General features: G+C 37.8%; 1 long non-coding RNA gene across 1 annotated transcript; it reads left to right on the top strand.

Annotated features, from left to right (window-relative positions):
* The first annotated feature begins 869 nt into the window (after window positions 1-869).
* Window positions 870-15,469, top strand: LOC109152496. Its single transcript, XR_002049388.1, has 3 exons — window positions 870-879; window positions 12,809-12,814; window positions 15,389-15,469. It is a non-coding gene; the product is annotated as an uncharacterized LOC109152496 (long non-coding RNA).
* Window positions 15,470-16,720: the final 1,251 nt, after the last annotated feature.

Below are 16,720 nucleotides of genomic sequence, written 5' to 3'. Positions count from 1 at the left end.
AATCGCACCATCGAAGCTTTGCTTAAAAAGTATCATGTCACCCATAAGGTGTCAATTGCCTACCACCCGCAGACTAACGGGCAAGCAGAGGTATCCAACCAAGAGGTAAAGTCAATCCTTGAGAAAACAGTCAACCCAAACAGAAAGGATTGGCGTTTGCGATTAGATGATGCATTGTGGGCGTACAGAATCGCATACAAAACACCTATTGGTATGTCCCCTTATCGCATTGTGTTTGGGAAAGCTTGTCACCTCCCCGTTGAGTTGGAACACAAAGCTTATTGGGCTGTCAAGAGCTTTAACATGAACATTGATGAAAGTGGCCTACACCGGAAGTTGCAACTTTCTGAGTTGGAGGAGATTCGCAATGAAGCCTACGAGAATTCAAGAATCTACAAAGAAAAGACAAAAGCATTTCATGACAAGATGCTTTTGAGAAAGGAATTTTCAATTGGACAAAAGGTCCTACTCTTCCAGTCACGTCTTCGGCTATTCCCAGGTAAGTTACGTTCTCGATGGGTTGGTCCATTTATTATCACTAATATTTTTCCTCATGGTGCGATAGAGATTCAAAGTTTACAGACTTCTAAGATATTCAAGGTGAATGGCCATCGGCTTAAACCCTACCATGAAGGGGCTCAAGTTGATTATATTGCCGACATACTTCTTGAAGATCCCAGCTACTTTGAATAAAATGCACAACTAGAAGGGGAGTTTGTTCTATTCTTTTTTTTAAACGTTATTTTTCATTTAATAATCCTTTTCTGCATGTTTTTATTCAACATTGGGGACAATGTTGGTAATAAGTGTGGGGGAGGAGATTTAGTTTTAGTTTTATTATTTGTTTGCTTAATTTAGTTTTATTATTTGTTTGCTTATGTCACGATTTTTGTCAAAATTTTTCAAAAATTTTCATAAATATTTTACTAGTATTTTATGCAAAATAAGTATTACTTTGAAAAAAAAAATTTCCCTTCTTGGAATTCATGACATGATTGAATAAATAGTTTGGCAAGTTGTGATTAGTTTGTTAGCATTTCCTGTTCGATGTGTAGTGGCTAGATTAAGTAAGCAATAAACCTGTGAGTGTTTTGAGCCATTGACTGACACTTCGGTCTTATTTTCTTTCTATTGTGTGATTTCTTCCATAATTTTGTTTCTTTAGAACTTGCCTCGATTCTCTTTTAAAGCTAATTAGACCATGCATGATTCAAGTATGATTAAGACCATTATTTGATCTTGAGCCTCACTAGCCAAATAACCGGTTTGTCCTATGATTTATTTCCCTTTGTTAACCACTTTGAGCTTTATGGCCATTTCTAATTTCTTTATTTTGAACCACATTACAAGCCTTTTATATCTAAAATACTGCCTTCACCTAGCTGAATAACTAGTGGAGCAAATTTTGGATTATTTTTGTAATCTACGTGATGTTGGGAAGGATAAAGTGTGGGGGAGATCACTTACTCTTATTAATATGATTGAGAGTGAGGTGAGTTGTATCTTCGTTGCCAATATGTCGTTGGTCTTCTATGGAAAAGAAAAGAGGAAGCAGTTCATGATTCCAAAAAATATGGAAATTGAAAAAATGAAAAAAATGGAAAAATGGAGAATATATGTTTGAAAAAGAAAAATATTGCTGAAAATTTATGAGAAATTGAGAAAGAATCAGCAATTGATTTTGAGTTGAAGTTACTTCTAAATAAATGAAGTAAGGGGAAATTCTGGTAATACTGAGGAAGCATTCTATACTTGGTGTTGAGCAAGTATCTTGGATTATTTGTATTTATTTGCTCCTCTAGTTTGAAAGCTTTTGTTTAAGCTAATTTCATAAATATTCCCTACCTTAACCCTAGCCCCATTACAACTTGTGGAAAGTCCTTATGATTTGTGTCATGCATGACTCTTGTAGTGGTGATTGAGAAGATATGCAAGCCTATGGTAGAGCAATTTTAGAGGAATGAACTTGAGTGAAAGTAATACCCATCAAACACTTGAGTGATGAGTGATATTCCTGTGAGGGCTTACTTATTTAGTTTTCTCAATTTTCAGACATGGGTGTTATCTTATTAATTGCAGGATGCTTCAGATTGTTGTTCATGATATGTTATGAGTTTTGGGAATTTTATTTATTTACTTCGTAAATAATATTTTTGCTTGAGGACAAGCAAATGTTTTAGTGTGGGGGAATTTGATAGGCATATTTTACACTCATATTTTAGGTACATCTTTATAATAATTTTGCATTAGTTATTTAATATTATCTTATAGTTAGTTCTTTTTATATATAATATATAATCTATAATATATATAATAAATAATATGTAGAATATATACTAATATATATATTACGTACTATCCTATAAATATATTTAAATATATACTTTATAAATAATCTACAATTAAATTAAGTATTATAGTTTGGCCCACTTCTTAGTTAAAAAAAGACAAAACTAAGCATTATAATTATGTTGTTTGTTTTAGTCTTCAATTCGTGTGGTATGCAGCAATGTAGCGGACCAGTTCATGCGGCAACAGCGGAGATTCATCGTACGTGCAGCACAAAAATAGAATTTGGGCGGTAGAAATTAATTTAGGAAGTATATAAATAGTAGAAGTTTTCATTTGTTCAACGTTCATTCTTCCCTCCTCTATAATATTCGTTGAAGTTGTTATCAATGTCCATTTGTGACTAATTTCTAGTTGGTTTAGTGAATTGAAGCCCCGGAGTTCATAACGCTGTAAGGTTATTTATTTAACTTTATTATATATATGTTTTTATGCATTTTGAGTATTAAATATTCTTCTAAATTATTTGAATAGTTGTATCATTTAATTGCTAGGGAGGCCTACTAGTTATTTATTTGATATACTTATTTGCTATATTAGATAATGTTGTGCTACAAATTATTCTAATATTCAGTAGCAACTGAGGTTAATTATTGACGGCTTAGTGATAATTGGTCTCGTGTAGAATATTTTCCTAAATTAAATGCAACCGCTTGTGCTTGTGTTATTTAGTTTGTCGGTTTTCCTAGTTCTTATTGCTGCTATTAAATTAAATCTATAGCGCTTGTCTTAGATTATTTAGTAGTTAGGGGTAATTAAACCGCTTGTGCTTTAATTACCTACAACTAAGGGAAAACAGAAATGAAATAATTTCACGACAAATATTCAATTGCATATTAATTACTTTATTAATCAATGATCAGTGTTGAATTCCGGTGGTGGATCTTTACTAACCAAGGTCTCCTATTATAAGTGTTTTCGATATATTATTTTCATTGCTTTATTCGTTCAATTAAATTTCTTGTTTATTTAAATTCTCTTTTATTTTATCTTTATTCTCGATATATTCCAAACCACCCCCTACCTTTAATTTGAGCACAAAAGTTAAACTAGTTACTCCTCGTGGGATCGATCCTTACTCCCGCTACTACGTTTGTAAGGTTTTAATTTGGAAGCCTACGATAGCTTGCCACATTTCAAATTCAAGGATTGGCAAGAGGTCAACAAACAGATAGATTGAGCATCAAGAACTCTAGCCTCTACACAACCACCAACTTCTAGACAACAACCAAGAACTAAACTACTAACTCCAAACACCACTATCAAACTAGCTAAACAACAAGGCAACAAACAGAATAAGCAAGCACACAAGGCACACAACAACCTATCACCAAGCTAACAACGGCTAAGAGAGAAACAACAAGGAAAAAGCGAACGGGGTAGCCACAGCTTCACTCTAGAAGGACTCGCTATCCGACTCCTCGGACTCTTCTTCGTCTTCTCTTCTACGGCTCGAACTGGCCTCAAGCTGGTCCAACCTCTGGTTAACAGCAACGGACGGTGTATTCAAAAAGCAAAGCCACTAAACCAACTACCCAAACCACAAGCTAACAACCACGACAAACAAGAGAAAACAACTAAGCACAGCCGAAAAGCGAAACAACAGAGTGGCAACAGCAAACGAAGGAAGAAATGAGTTGCCACAACAAAACGGTCGACTTGCGAAACGAATGACAAAGCTCAAGAGATGGGTTGCAAACGAGGTTTTAAGCAACAAAGGTGATCGCCACTAACCAAAGTTAGAGGAAACAAGGGTTGGAATTAAGGTGGTAAGAATAATAGGCTTGGTCACAACGAAGTTCAACACTAAAACCATCGGTTAACAAAAAGAAAGACAACACTTAGAGGTAGATTGAGGGTTCACAAATGTAAGACAAGAAAGAAAGATAAGGTGATAGATAAAAGATTTACCGGAAAGGAAAGCTAACTTCACACCGAGCCTAACTCCTGCTCAAGACTAGCCAACGATCTACTCAAAACGAGACGACTCAGCTAAGGAACAAGCCACAAATAGAAACTGACACCATAAGAACCCTAAACTAGATCACTCGGGATCACAGAACCAGGGTTGCATCTTCAACTGATCTCTGTTGGCTTCTTCAACCAAAGGAAACAAGGTACCCCTACTACTTAACTTGAGCTCGGCAACTGCGTGAACTTGATCCGACACTTCCGACAAAAGCTGCAACTACTTGATCCACAACACGAGCAAGATGAACTTCTCCCTAACTCTTGGGTTAACTTGATGCAGCCTGCCAATTTAACACTTGCATTAGCACACCACTTCCAACTCTCTACAAAGCAACGCTTGAAACTTCAAAACTCTGGTCCGGATGAAAGGTTCAAAACAGGAACGTTAACAAAGGAGAAAGGTAACTCAGGGGAAAGAAGGCTCACAAGAAGAGATTCGGTTCAACGGAAAGATTGGAGTGAAGGGTTTGGGTTCAGAAATTCAAGGACCACGTTACATAGGAGTAAGATCAAAGTCATCAAAGTTGCAACTTTAGGAAATAAGGTTGCCACCTTGCACAGAATCATTAGAAGCGGGGAACACAAGAACAAGGTTCCATTCAAAGGGATGATCAAGGTAAGAGTTTAGGTTCAACAATTCGAGGACCATGTTGATTAAGAAGAAGAGAATTGTAAACAAGGGTACAACTCAAGGAGTAAGGAATCAAAACAGGGTTTTAGGGATTGAAAGAATTTCCCCACGAAGGGTATCCGATTTGAGCTCAAGGATAGCGATGATTAGGAAGGGGATTAAGATTTTCAAAGTCACAACTTAGGGAAGATGAGGTCGTAACCTTGAACAGAATCAAATCAAGAGATGAACAAGAACGTGGTTTGAAAGAATTGAAAGGATTTCTTAACGAAGGGTACTATATTTAGGCTAAAGAATAGCGTAGGTTAAGGAGGAAATCAAGATTTTCAAGATTACAACTTAGGAAAACGAGGTTGTCATCTTGTATAGAATCGAATTAAGAAGGAAACGAGAACGACGCTCGAAGAGGTATGAAAGATTTCTCGGAAACAGATAAGGGATGAAGATCGGTTTCAAGAGGAAAAAGGGTTCGTCTAAGGAGAAAGGAAAGATTAACGAGGGTCAAGGGTAACACTCAAACAAGCTAACGTTCGAAGCTAACACGCAAGGAAAGGCACGAAGACGAAAGGAGGTGCAACAAAAGGTACAAGAGCTTACTTCAACGGTTCCCACTTGCATCTGTCTCACAACTATTGATCTTGCCTTGCCGAGGTTGTTGTTGAGTCCGTTGAAGTCTTCCTCCTAAACTTGCACTCAAAGGACCAGTGACCTTTCTTACCACAAGCAAAGCACTCCATCATTTCCCCAGACAGACGACGCCGGGGTGGTCACTTCCACACTACTTGCAAACGTAGCCATCAAACTCTTAACCATCGGTGCAACACTTCCTTCAAGCTTCCTCTTACGGTTCTCCCGGATTCCCTTCTGAACTTGCTGAACTCGGTAGGGTCGATTGCACAAAGGTAGGCCTCCTTGGCATGCGCAGGATAGAACCGCTCACGTAACTTAACCTTCAGGTCTTCTCAACTGAACTCCGGATCTTGTCTACAGGCAGGACTTTCAAGCATCCACCACCAGTCCGCTTCTTGCCGAGGGTAGAACGTAGCCAACTGATCACTGGTGACTGCTTCTGAAGACTTGCACGACGTCTCGATGGTGCCGTCCTCGACTTCTACAGCAACAGCACGAACACGGGAGGAAACTCAGGGCCCGCACCCTTACCTGGTGCCTTAACTAAAGATAACCAAAACTAAAAGGAAAACAAAGCACAGACAACACAACAGAAAATGATAAGAGAACTCACAACCTCACTGCGCAACTTAGAGTCCTAAGCCTAACACTTAGCTTCTTAAGGTCGCTTAGAGGTCTCAAAACACACTTAACTACTTAGGAAGTCTAGACTTAACTCTTCCTAGGCTCAACCCTAGGCTCTGATACCAACTGTAACACCCTCCAAACAAGACCTATATAAAAGCCTTAACACATGCAGATTAAGCGACAAAACTAGCACAGCGGAAGATAAAAACGAAACTGGATAAAAAGAAATCCAACGGGGTGTCACGCCACGTCTACCAAACACGGTAAATGCTACGGCAAACAATCTGCAAGTTTGTACATCTATCCCAAAGCATCAGTCTAACTATATTGGCGCACAGGCCACAAAAGCAAGGATAAAGGTACTAAGCTACCAGGCTCTAGACATCGCGCTCGTCTAAACATCACCTGAAAGATACAAAGATAAACATTGGGACGACGCCCGGTCAACGAATAATGCTGGTAACCCACCAATACCGTTAAGTATCATATATAGATAGACATAAGTCATAAAAACCATTTTCGAAATGGAATACATATATATAAGTTAAAACCAAGATCAACTGTCAACACAAGACTCATCACTCTCAAGGATAACACGGGAACACATCCCAAACCACAAAGGTTAACCACACGCAAGGATAAAGACTCACCCAACGGCAACACATGCCAAAACAACACAAGCCTCCGTGACTACACACGTCACGAGAGAAGATCACACAACGTCGACTTTACAAGCCCTCGCAACATCACCTATCACGAGTTGGTATGCCTTCCTTATGCCCTGTTCCAACCTTATGGCTACCCCCAACCTTGTACCTTCTTTCCAACCATTACCTCCAGGACCCTTGTACTTCTTAGTCCAACCTTATTCCCCCCAGGACCGTTGTCCCCCACCAACAACCACCAACGAAAACCACCAATCACGGCAACACATGCCTGGATAACACATGTTATCCCCCAAAAACGTGGACCCATCACTTAGGCCATAACTCCATAATCACGTCACGGCCACCACGAGGACCGCTGCAATACCTTGGTGACTAGTGTCCCATACCACTAATCGTGCAATCCAGGTAGAGCCACACACGCACTACAACTAAACAAGAGTCAAACAACGGATCACAACAAAGGTATGAAACATACTCAATCAAGGAACGGGTCACAGCCCAACGACAACAACGATGAATAACGCAAGTTATCATCAACCAAACGGAAGGTACAAACCACACACATGCTAGCATTAAGACAACCAAGTAGCATGCTTATCAATGGGGAAACTCAAGACAGTTCCGAGGAACACACAAGACACTTCTTTGTCCAACGAAACACAATGTTGAACACTTAGCACGATTCAAGACACCAAAGTCCTACATGGGAACATACCATATAGTTCTAGACATATGAAACATCAAGGAGACACTCAAATGGTTCCACAAAAGAACAACGGGAAGCCAAGAGACCAAATACCGAGTCAAACAAATCACGGGGAACAAATCCCGAACGAACACCACCGTGTTCCCCGCGGGTGGACCCACGGGTAGCGCCCCACCCGTGGTCCCGCCCGCGGGAACACAACCCCACAGGCACTGTACCCGCGGGTAGGCCGGCGGGTGGTGCCCCGCCCGCGGGAACATCCATGTTCCACAACAAATCCCTTCGGGGATTTTCTTCTCCAAACACAAATTCAAGTCCAAGACATGCCAAATCTCACCAAACACAACAAAATGACTTGAACCATGGAAAATTCCAAGCAATGGCACAAAGGAACCCTGAACACAAGCTCTAGATATGCAATATCACAAGACAAATGCATAAACCCTCACATTTCATAGCAAAACACATGTAGAATCCAAGAAATCACATATAGGTAAGCAAAATAGGTTTTGTAGAGCATGGGTTACCTCTTGAATACCAAAAGACTTCACTTTACACCACAACAAGCACTCCACAAGGCTTACTTTCCAAACCCACTTCAAGATTAAACCAAAAGATCATAAAGATCCTACCTTTAAGAAAAGACAACTAAGATGGAACCAAAAACACAAGATGAACTTAGATCTTACCCTCCTAGATGCCCAAATAGGTGAAAGGTTGAATCTTGGAAGCAAATCTTGGGATTTTGACAAGGGTCTCAACTTGGCTTGGAGAATAAGCTACACTTCTTTTCTAGAGAGAAGGTAGAACTATTTTCTAAGAATTGTAGGGAATGAAATGAAGAAGTCTTCTAGGTTAGGTTACAATACTAACTCTTGGTGAAAAAACAAGAATACCCTTACTAACCCTTTGAAAGTGTAAGGAACAAGGGAACTCCCCTCAAAGCACAAGGTACAACACAACTTAAAGGTTGACTAGTCAAATTCTAGTCCTTGAGTATTAAAAATCAGGATTTTAGGAATTAATTCCTCAAATAAAAATAGGATTAATTACTCAATTAATCCATGGATTGAATGTGGATTTTTGGGGTGTCACAATGCCAACTGCAAGCTCAGGCTTGAGCCTAATAAAAAAAGCCTACATACAGGTCTAGGCTTTAGATTTTCCTAACAAGCCTAGGTCTAATTTTCTAAAGTCTAGCTCGGCCTGGCCTATTTCCACCCTTACTGTCACAGTCAATCTCAAATGCAAATCGATCCAGTATGTGCCTTGCGTTGAGTCATCTAATTTGAACTGAATTAACATGGGAGAACACCAAGCAAAATTTTTCCCTAATCACATCTAGTGAGGGCCAATCTTGCATAAATCTTCCCATCAAGGTAACCTTTTCATCATTCTTAACAAGTTTTTCTCAATATCATTTTGCAATTCTAACAACCGACTTGCCCTGCCACATCTGACATAGTTGTGATTCTCGATTTGATGCTTGATTTTGCGATTCTAGGGCTTGATTCTGTTGTTTATTACCACGAAAGACACGAAAAGTAGAAAATAAAAGACACTTAAGAAAGGTAGGCACCCCCCATAACTCCAACCTCACCTGGAACCCCGGAAGGGGTTCTGCTATTATTGGCCAATAGCAAGCTTGACTTGGTCAATGGATTTGACACAAAGCCAAGCTATCGTTAAGCTAAACATGACACAAAGCCAATCCATCATTACCTCCAAAACAAGCACCGACAATTCCAATTTTCTTTCTCTTTTTGCACTTTTTTCCTCTTTTTTCCACTTTTTCATTTTTCCTTTTCAATGCTTTTCCATCTTATTTCTTTTTTTTTTTCAAATTTCCTCTCCTATTTGTTTTTTTTTTTTTCCATTTACCGTCAACCAAGACAAAATAAATCTAGGCAGGTCATCATCCTAAAAAACAACCGTAGGGACGTCATAAGGGACAATCAATGCATGCACCCTCGAAGGCAGGTTAAGCAAACTATGAAAGAAAATCTCTACATCCTTACCCCTAACCCAATCTGCCAAATCAGCCATGGGAAGATTACCCTGACGCTATCAAACTAAGACAAACATATTAACACAAAAGCAATGGAAACGAAGCCAAGAAACAGCACAATCAAGAAGCCAAGGAATAGGAACACAAGTGTCAACATACCCCACCAAACTAAGGCAAAGAAGACTCTAAGACGAAGGATCTAAATCCCTCCCCCAAACACCATTACATACAGCCAAACGAGACTCGAAAAAGATCCCGAAACCCATTAATTGCCGAAACGGCCAAACCGTAGCAGAAACCACCCCCTGATTACACACCATGGTAGCAGCCCCACCCACAGACTCATAGTATGAAAGATTAACCTTTAAAGAACCATCTGGCGGAGTATCCCATCTAATAACATCATCTGTGGGAAATTGCCCACGTAACACATACCAGACCAAAAAGGACACCTTAAAGGGAAGATGTTTATGCAAACAAGTACTCAAAAAAGGTCTGAAATCACAGGATCATGTCCTAAAAGAGATTTAGCATAAGAAAAAGTAAACAAACAATCAGCAACCACTTGCCAAATAGGTTTATCAAACGACCGTTGCCCCAAGCGGGACATGTCCGCCTCAAAACCAGTAGGCAGAAGGTCAACATAAGCAGACATATCCAACTCCCCATCCTGTATAAAATCAAATAGTAACTCACCTGAATACTCAACACTAGGAAACAAGTACAGACGCCCAAGGGGCCCAAGTCCAGACCAGTTATCCCAACAGAGACTAACATCACACTGCGTTGGGTCACGAGAAAGAAGTAAAGAAAACCTCTTTGACCCCATTAACAATAACAAAGTACCAAACATTTGAAACAACATGGTAGACCAGGTCAATCCAGACCTCACTAAAACTCATCATGCGTATCACAAATACCATAAAAAACTAAGATACACGATCATAGGCCTTAGCCATATCTAACTTAACCAGTAAATCCTGATTCCCCAGTTTCAAACCATGACACATCTTATAGGCAAGTAAAATATTATCAGTAATAGAATGCCCTGAAATAAAACCCTCTGGTGAGGAGACAACAACCTAGGGAGAATAGATGCCTACCTGACCACCAATAACTAAGTGACAATCTTTCTACTAAAATTTGTGACAACCCAAAATACATTTCTTCAAATTTCTATTTTATAAAATTTCAAAATAAACTATTTTTACTCCTACAATAATTTTTCCAAAGGGTGTATGAATTAAATATTTTAAATTCCTTGTTTCAAGTGATTCAACACCAAATAATCTTATATTTTAAAAGTCCTATTTATTGGGTATATTTATGTACCAAGTTTTGACCCAAAAGTCAATCTAGTGGAGGAATCTGTGAAACTGATTCAATTGTTTTGGCCTAGGAATATTCTTACAAATGAACCCATTTTATTCCTAAAAATTTAGAAACCTATTTTTTTTTTCCTAACTTGACCCAACTTTTGATCCAAAATTATAAATTGAGATTTTAATCGCGAAATGAACAAATTGGCCCTCACTTGGCCGAAAATTCCATCAGCTTTCCCTAGGGTTTTGAGCCCTACTACTTAAACCTCCTTAGTGTAGATATTGTATTCATCCCTCCTTCACCTTGGCAGCTTACATTTATCTCTCTCTCGTGACTCTCTCTCCCTCTCACCAACATCTTCATCTTCTTCATTTTTTTGAGCTTTTCCTAGCAAACCCTAGGTCCAAGATTTGGTAAGTATCTCTTCTATTTTCTTCATCTCCTCCATTCTTCCTTCAACTTCCTAAGCTAAGAATATGTTCATATGTGTTTGTGTATGTGTGTTGTTGGTGGTGGTCTTGGAGTTCTAGAGGGTGAAGAGAATACCTAGCTTGAGGTCATAGAAGCGAAACACTTGAGGTTAAAGCTAAGAAGTTTGAGGTATAAACCATGGACTCCCAAAACCTATTATTTTGATATTGTGTTGTTGTTGATGATATAGATGTGTTGATGCCTAGAAATGTTATAGAATGCATGTTTATGTGTTTATTATGAGCTTGTGTTGTTATCTCGTTGTTCTTGGATGTTTGGAGAAGTTTTGGAGATGTTCTGGAAAGCTGGAAGTTGGATTTGTTCATCTGAGGCAATTTCCCGAGCTCACTGTTTGGAGCTCTGGGTTGACCATGCGGGGCTTACCAACGGACCCCGGAGGGATCCGTTGGTAAGCACCGTCGTCCAACTGACTAGGGTGGTGGACCATAAGGGGATCCGCTACTCAAGGGCGTGACTTGGCGGAGCCAAGTGGCGGGGTTCCTCAGGCTCCGTCACCTAGCCCCACCAGGTCATTCTGGAGAGGGCCGAGCCCTTGTGGCTCAGTCCACTTTGTTGTTTCGGACAGGAAATCGTGGACCCTTGATGCTCGAAGACTCGGGCACGTAACGACACGTTAGTATGAAATGTGCCTATGTGATTTGTGAATAAAATTGACTTTTTCAAACCAAGCATGATTCATGATTTTCCTAAGTGTTTGTTGAATACCGTTGAACACGAAAGTTGAGTACCATGTTTTGGACTTGAGTTATGAGATGAGTTGATTAAATACTCTAGTTGCATTATCTAGTTCATGAGTATTGAGATTGACACGATCATACGGTTTCATTTGCATAAATGGCTATTTCATAACCTTTTGTACATAAAAACTATGTTTTCATATTGAAAGCTTTTGCATACTTTAGATGGCCTATATTATTGGCTTAGGTTATTTTCAAAACTCGTATATGTATTTTGGTAATCTATATCTATATTCTTTTGAAAAGCTCGCATATATATATATATATATATATATATATATATATATATATATATATATATATATATATATATATATATATATATATATTACCTATATGAAGTGAGGAAAACCTTGTTTAGGAGGCTACCGGTTGGACTATGTCCTTTCGGATGATACGGTCAGAGAAGGCCAATTTTTAGAAGTAACTTGGTAGAAAAATCTCGAGCTGCTAGGTTGGATACTACCCGCTGGGCTTGGAATCCCGGTTAGGGGGTGTGCACATTGAAAGTATGATACCTGATTCCACAGAAAACCCGTCAGGGCCTGACACTAACAGAATTCATAGTAAACACTATTTTTAACCACATCTTCCTTAGGCACAACAGTTAACATGGCATTATCCTCATCAATAACCAGACGTGACACACAATCAAGTTTAAACAAGTCAAAAGTACCTACATCTGCTGTGAACATACTCTAAAAAAATGAGACAGCTTGTTGTGCTATCCCTTGTTTATCATTGATCCAGCGCCATGTGTCATCTTTTAACTTATGAATGTAGAGCTTCATCCTCCTCTCCTTGACCAACGACTGAAAGAGCTTGGAGTTCCTGTCCCCCTCTTGCACAACCATCATATGCGCCTTTTGCTGCTAGTACTCCTGCTTAATAGAAATTTGTCGCTTCAAAAGAGCTACACTCTCCTTATAATCCATCAGCACACAATCATCGTCTATGTGTTGTTGCAGCACCTCCACCAATGCGTGCACATTATCCTCAAGTTCATGCAACTTAGAAAAGATATTACCAAAGGTTTCCCAGCCCCAAAGAGTAGGAGTGGGCAATTCAATTTTCTCGAATAGTACTGGACCAAACCGAACCACTTCGATTTGGTAGTATACCAAACAATCGAACGGTAATGGACTTTTGAATACCGAACGAAAGATTCGGTAAAAAACCAAACCGAATGATTTGGTAAATAAACTAAACCTAACCGAAGAGCATTTTTTAATAAATAACTATAAATATATTATTATTATTATTATTATTATTATTATTATTATTATTATTATTATTATTAATATTAATATTATTATTATTATAATAATATAATATATAATATATATAATATATATATATATAATAATAATAATAATAATAATATATAATATAATACATAATAATATAATAATATAATAATATAATAATAATAATAATAATAATAATAATAATTAATTTCACTTTTTGTGCCTAACTTTGTTTTTTTTTTTTTTTTTTTTTTTGAGTTAATACTGCCCTTACTATGGCTCAAACCCATGACCTTCCATTTGGTAGAGCCACTTCATGCCACTAGACCACAAGATCATTGGCGCCTAATTTTATTATTTTTATCAGTTTTGGTCCTTTTAGCCAAATTGACGGCGAAATGTTGCTGGATTTTATATTTTAAAGGGTAAAATCGTCATCCCAAGGAATCATCTTCAATATCTAAACAAAACCCCTGTAAAATCATATTTATAGGTGTTTGATCGATGAAAATAAAGGAGAAGACGGATAAAAACTAGACATAGATCTATGGGATTTGTGGTCATCCGAGTTTGAAATGACCTCCAATGGTCCTCCATGTTTTAAAAAATTACCACCTGTGGTCATTTTAGGACGTCTCGTGACCATTGGAGGTCATTTAAAAATCGGAGGACCACAACTGGTAAACCCCTAATACTCGAAGGACCATTAAAGGTATTAACTCTTTTCTCTAAATATGATTATTCTTTTGTTTAGATATTGAAGATCTTTCCTTGGGATTACGCTTTTGTCTCTAAAATATAAAAGCCGGCAACATTTCACAGTGAATTTGGCCGTAGGGATTAAAATTGATTAAAAAAAAAAATAACAAAGTTAAGCACCAAAATTGAAAATATTTAAAATTGTGCACCAAAAGTGATAAGATCTCAAAAGTCGTGTGACAAAAAGTAAAATTAATATTAATAATAATAATAATAATAATAATAATAATAATAATAATAATAATAATATAATAATAATAATATAAAATAAAAAATAAAAAATAAAAAATAATAATAATAATAACAATAATAATAACAATAATAACAATAACAATAACAATAAAAATAACAATAAAAATAACAATAATAATAATAATAATAATAATTAATAATTAATAATAATAATAATAATAATAATAATAATAATAATAATAATAATAAATAAAGAAATAAGTAAATCAAAGTCTCTTGCTGCCAACTTCGCCGTTCAGCTCATATTCTCACTGGTATTTCTATTAGTTTTTTTCTTTATGGGATGTTCTCTACCTTGTAGTTTTGTTGTTTGTCATAATTATTCTTTGCATCACAATTATCTCTAACTTAAGTTATTCGTACTATATTCAATATTTTCTTTAGTTTCATGTTTCTATGAAACTAATGTGCTTCAACATCATTCTAATTTTGATTTCTAGTGCTTGGAAATATTTTTTCCACTACTTGGAAGCACTAAAAATATATTTCATGTGCATTGGAAAATAATATTCCAGTGCAGTGAAAATATATTTTGCCAAGAAATGACGGATTGTGTTCAAAACTTAACTATACAGTATTTAACCCTTTTTCTTCAAATATTAACTACATAGATGGATGATTCTTCATCTCATCAACAAAACATTCCAAGTGAGTCAATTGAAGAGTCGGTTAGGTAAAAAACCAACTGATGTTTGGTAATTAGTACTTAGTACTGTGTTTAAACATTGGATTGCTATTTTGTTATATAATGTTTAGACTTTGGAGTTTGCCTATGTGAATATGTATTGTTCGGTAGTGTGTTTAGAAAATTAGGAAATGTTAGAAATTGGAGTTCTTAAATCGAACTGAATTAATTTCGAATCGAAATCGAACATTTTCAAATTGAACCTGAACCGAAACCGAACCAGACTTAATGTTAAACCGAATGGTATCATTTTTTTTAATACCAAAATCGAAACCGAATCCCGAAATGCACACCCCCATAAAGGAGAAAGGACCTTCTTTAACCTGGAAAGCTTAGTAGCCAAAACATACATAGGTGCACCCTCAACAGGAACCGCCAACTTTCCCTAACCACATGTAAAAAATCCTCATGCTTAGTCCACACATTAAGAAACAAAAAGTTCTTAGGAATGGGCTGAGCAGTATTAACCTCAGAAGTAACAAGTAATAGACACTGGTCAGACATAGCTGTAGACATATGCTAAACAGGTGTCCTAAACATTGACTCCCACACCAAAGTGTAGAGAAAACAATCCAGGCCCATCCAGATAGCTGACTCTATACGCCTCCCATTCCACCAAGTGAAAGAGGAACCATAGGCACTAGAGTTAATAAGGTCACACGTACTAACACACTCCCGAAAAGCAGTAGTCTTCATATGAGGATAAGGAAGCCCACCTTTTTTGTCATCCACACTTAGCAAATAATTAAAATCACTCATCAGAGACCAAGGAACGCCCCGAAGGAACCCTATTTGAAACTAAGCCTAACTCAGCCCATAAAGGCTCCCTTTGACAACCCATAGTCTTTGCATAGACAAAATAAACCCAAAAAGGGGAAGGAATAGTAACATGAGCACATGAAACAGACATAGACTGATCAGATTCAGATTCAAATTGCAAATCAAATTCTAGAAAAGCCACAAATTATCATTAACACCAGCATAAGCATTGTCAAATCCAAGTCATAACCTAAAGGAATCCAGTCTATTAGTATTACAGAAAGACTCAAGGAGACATAACATAAAAGGCTTATGCTCCTTAAACAGCAAATGCAACATTTGAAAAGAACCACACGAGGCAATTCCCCGCACATTCCACACAAGAAAATGCATCATCAAAAAGGAGATTGAGATGAGATAGGCGTAACTAAGCCCGAACTACTTCTCTCCTTCAAATGTACCTATGATGTAGTATATCTACCACCAAAGGGCACTTAAGACGCTCTATGGGGTGAGGCATGGCCCACTGGCTCCCTACGATGTCCCGTTGACTCAAAGGTAACAACTGAACCAACAACTAAAGACTCAATATCATCATCAGACGCCTCACAGTAGAACCCCATAATGTTGGATCGCTTCGACGCTGACCGAGTTCTCCGAGCATGACTAACTACCGAAACTGGTGCTGAGGGGTGAGTAACTTGAGATACCGTGGGGATGGTGACATGATCCGTGTTTAAGCCACACAAACCTATCCCCGCCCCCAAACCAGTGTTTGGGGATCCATAGACTCTGGAATAATAGAAGGAGGAAAACATTCCTGTCACGCAGAACTAGCATCCCCGGGTGTAGATGGGGGGTGTGAGTGCAAACCCC

The sequence above is a fragment of the Ipomoea nil genome, unplaced genomic scaffold, assembly GCF_001879475.1.
Source record: "Ipomoea nil cultivar Tokyo-kokei standard unplaced genomic scaffold, Asagao_1.1 scaffold2422, whole genome shotgun sequence".
Lineage (NCBI taxonomy): Eukaryota > Viridiplantae > Streptophyta > Magnoliopsida > Solanales > Convolvulaceae > Ipomoea > Ipomoea nil.
The sequence above is the reverse complement of the archived record's forward strand: the minus strand, read 5'-3'. Positions and strand labels throughout refer to the sequence as shown.